A 4715-nucleotide genomic window follows, 5' to 3' on the forward strand; every position below is an offset into this window, starting at 1 on the left:
TGGGCGGGTTTCTCAGCAGCGGGAGGATGCCCAGTGGACAGGGCCAGGAGGGAGCCAGGCGGGCCTGTTTTTATAAAGAAGGGGAGGAAGTTCACTGTGGAAGCAGCACAGCCCATCCTGGCTTCGGGCCAATCTGATTATTCACAGTCCTGATGTCATCATATCACAGGAATCTGGGAGGTGGACAGGACGTTAAGAATCATCCAAAGGCCTAGAGAAGACTCTCAGGACCAGCCAGCTGTAAGCCCCATGACAAGAAGTGTAAACGATTTTAAAAACACACCAGGAGGAGGCTGGGGATGAGGGATGTCTTCTGGATCTGTAGCAGTAACTCTGCCCCTCTCTCTGCATGGGCAGGACTGACCAGGCTCACCTGTGGCACAAAATGCCTGAGCCTAACAGCTCTTCACTGGGCACCGACTGCTTGAGTTCCTGCCCTGCCACTTCTCAGCTCTGGAGTTTTAGGCAGAATGAGCTCAGTTCTCTGTAAAGTGAAGGACTGGGCTAGGGGGCCTTTGAGTAGACTACAGAATAAAGGTCGATGCTCTGCTGAAAATGATTTTTATAACCTTGACTGAAATTCCATCACCAGCCATCTATCCCTGAAGCTGGGGGAAGGCTTCCTCCAGGGTTCTAGAGTTTGCTACTAAATACAAATGCCCCTGGAAATAGATGACCTGTTTGACTTGGTTACCAGGAAGGCAGCACAGTGAGGGAAAGTCTTAGGCTTGAACCTGGCTGTACCAGTCTCTGGGGACACGGCTCAGTCAACTGTTTGCACAATTCCGAGCTTTGGCTTTCTCGCCTGCAGGTCACGTGAGGGTTAGAGAGAAGCATAGACGGTCCCAGCGCATGGCACAGGCCAGGGCATCTGCTATATCTCGGTTGATGGCTGGCTGGGATGAGGCCTTGGGGAGGTGAGAGAGAGATAAGAGAAGGAAAGGCTGGAGAGGGAAGAGGAGATAGTGGGACGGCCAGCTAGCTATCCAGCAGAGGCCAGGTTTCATACGTTCGGACCCTAAACACACTCAGATTTGTCAAGCCATGAGAGCTGGCCTTGAGGCTGTAAAGTAAGGCAGTGGTGGCCAAAGTCAAACTGTTTTTCCACATCTTTATCACGCCGCAGCCCTGCCAATGGTCCTTATAGAAAAGGGGTAATGGGGCATGCCTTAGCTGCAGAGCATTGGGGGTAAGATGTCAGATAAGCCACAGGGGTGGCCCTGTCCGGTGGACGTGGGTCTACCTTCTGTAATGTGCTTTGCGATGATGAGGACAGAGGCTCTTTTTGGCCTTTTGGTTCCGCATGGGTGGAGAAGTGGTAGGAAGGAGACTTTCACGTGGACTCCTGCAGAGGCTGCTTTCCTACTGAACGGTCACGTTTAAATTCTCCTTCCCCATGGAGACTGCAGTTTGGACACCAGCTCCTACAGCCTGGGCAGTGACCCCACAGAGGCAGAATGCTGAGGTGACTAGTAATTGAAGTGGGCTGAGAAAAAGGCTTTTCCCATGACTGCCAAGACACCTGCAATTCAGCTGTTGGGTTTTTAGCCTCTGATTAAATGCAAACATGGTCGGTTAACCTCCAACACAGTCTCCAGTGGGGCAGGGCCACCTGTTGGCGAGTGGTTCGAGGCAGGGAGGAGGGGAGATGGAGCAAGAGATTGAGAGGAGAAGGTTTGCAGGCCCCAGCAGGAGCCCCTGAGTCTTGCCGAAATCTACTCAAATGGCTCCGCCAGCTAATACACTGCAGCCCTAGAAACTAGGGCTTTTGTGTTTCTTCTACTAGGAAATGTTTCCCTCATAGACTCCAGGGAAGCCTGAGAATGAGGAGGTAGGTGTGGGGAGGCTGATAATGACAATGGGAGCTTTGATTTTCGTCAAGGGATCACTGTGGTGGGTGGGAGTGGGAGGGGGCGAATAAAAGGAAAATAAATCCTGGTGACATCACATCCTGGGAAAGTTGCATCAGAGCCTTTGCTTTCAAGAAAGAGAAATAAAATCAGGCCTAGATAACATGGAGACAAAGCGGGCTCGGGAGAGTGGAGGAATGAATGCCTACAGAGCATTTCCCAGCAGTGGGCCCCTCCCCCGCAGAATGAGTCACCAGTGGTGGCAGGGACAGGAGCTGCGCAGACCCTTTATCACTGAGTGCACAGCAACTGGGCCACCAGAGCTTGAACGACTCTGGGACCCAAGTCAGCAGAATAAGAAATGATGTCTGCGGAAACTCAAGGAAAAGAGACATGGACAAGAAGCTTCTGACAGGGTGGTTTAGAACCAGAAGGCAGAAATTTTGTATATAATCTAAGAAGTCTTAATTTTGGAAGTCATCTGGTTTTTCACGATGGATTTGAAATCAGGCATTGTCTAGGCCTTCATCCAGACTAGAAAGTCATGCATGGGGCGGCTGTGTCAGCTGGGAGAAGCACGGGGCAGGACAGGCTAAGGCGCAGCGGGAGCCCTTAGAAATGGTTACTCTTGTCAAGAACTGTTCGCCAGGCTGCACAGGGAGGTCTCTGCACTACTATTGCAACTCTCCAGAAGTTCAAAATTATTTCAAAATAAACAGTTAAAAATTGGGTTGTTCTTTTTAAGCAGTAATTGTTTTCAATATTTAGCCCAACAAAATATACTTTTAAAAATTTCCATACAAGTAATGATAGGTTTAAAACATTGTGTTGACTATGTAAAAACTGGAAATAACTTAGATGTCCCAAAATAAAGGAATAGTACAATAGGTCATGTCAGTACAGTGCAATATTATATAGCTATTTTGATGATTGATAACAATTCTGTAGACATATCAAAACCAATCGTAACATTATCTTGTTCAAAAGAAGTGCAAAACAAATGTGTGTGTGAGCTGTGACACGAGCCAGGTAAACGCCACCTAGATGTACGGATAAAGATTAAAAGAGCATTGAGTTCTGGAGTGCTGTAGCAACGGGTGAATTTCTTTTCGGTTCCTCTTGTGCTACTTCTAAATTGCTTCAGTAAGAAGAGACGTACTGGCTGCACGCTGGCTCCTGCGAGTCTCGGGGAGCACAGCCCCGCAGTCTCTCTGTGACACAGGCGCCGGGAGCACCAGGCTGTCATGAGAGCAGGCCGGAAGAACAGAACCTTCCTTTACCACTTATTGCAGAATTATCCATGAATTCATTCGAATTTTTCCTGAGCACATATCATTTGCAGTCAATCCCTTCGTGGAGTGAACTGAGTTTCTTAGGTTTCCTGATTCTCTAAAACAGAACTTCTCTCTGAGCGTCCAGGCGGAAACCCCGGTTTCAATCTAAGAGTCAGGTAAGAAAGCACGTGTCCACCTAGGCGTACCCCCTGGTGAGTGTATGGTCCAGTGGAGGGAGTCTGGAAGTCGGGAAGTTTGCTTTTTTCTCTCTGAAATCAGTGGCGTGACTATACCCAGGTCAGTCTGCCTGGAGCTCTGCTTGGCCTCCAAGTGTTTCAGAGGAGTACGGTGAGCTCACAGGGTTATTATTTGATTTAATGCTTTGAGACAAATGATATGCTGCTGGTGACTTAATACACCATCTTATAAACACTTTTTGCAGCCTATGCCTTCCCTATATCAATCCTCAAATGGAAAGTCCTTGGCAAGGTAAAGCCTCTTAACCTTTTTCAGAGATGCCAAAAGAGACATAAAGAGCATTCACCTCAAATTTTCTCAAACTGTCTCCTAAGCAACATTAGTGTCACAAACATGAAGGAAAATCAAGGCTAATAATATTTTTTTCTTTTAAAAATAATATTGCTGATAATATCGAGGTCCAGGGTTCGATCCCTTTACCAGCCCCAGCGAAAACAAATCAACAACAATATTACCACACTAAATGCAAGAAAATAATGTGGGAACTGTGTGGAAGGGAAAAGAAGGGTATATGGGAACTCTTTGCTTTCTGCTCAATTTTTCTGTAAACCTAAAACTGCTCTAAGAAATGTCTATTAATTTAAAAAATATTTAGTTTAAAATGAAAAATATGACCATTTCTGATATTATGAAATTATACCTATAATCCTATATTTATGTATGTACATTATCCACAAGAATTTAATTTTTAAAAAATTTGATTGCTGTGTGAGACCATTGACTGCCATCTACTTATATCCAAGTGTATTATAGCTAATGATTATCTATAGTTATTCTGTCAGCATCTCATAATTTTAAGAGTCTGTGGTCAATTAAGTTTAGGAAAACCGAGCTATTCTAATCCCTTTATTTTAAATTTGAGGACACTGAAAAGTGTCCACCCCGCATCATTGCCAGGTGCTGCCAGGATGGTGACTAGAATTCAGTCCTCCTCTGCTTATAGAGGCCCTGGTTCCACTGTACCAAGTGCCACCAAACCCTGCCACTTCATGTGGGGGACTTGGCTTGTTTCCTCTCGGCCTCGCTGGTCTTTTTTGTTTGTTTGTTTTAAAATAATGACAGTCCCTAGCAAGCAGACTCAGAAAAAAATAAAATAAAATAACCCCTGACAACAACAATTACCAAAACCACGTGGACACAGACGGGCCGGGGAGGGAGCGGCCCAAGGCCTGCTCGCTCCGCAGTGAGCTCAGCGGCCGTGGCAGGCGACTCCAGCGAGCCAGGGGACCTGGTGGCTGTCTCGGGGCGGCTCTCGCACCCGCCTGCCTTCCGGCTGGGGGACTGCGCGAGCTTGGGGCGACGGGACGTCCCGGACCCCGCCCCGAGGCCTGCC

Source organism: Cynocephalus volans, chromosome 15 (genome assembly GCF_027409185.1).
Source record: "Cynocephalus volans isolate mCynVol1 chromosome 15, mCynVol1.pri, whole genome shotgun sequence".
Classification (NCBI taxonomy): Eukaryota; Metazoa; Chordata; class Mammalia; order Dermoptera; family Cynocephalidae; genus Cynocephalus; species Cynocephalus volans.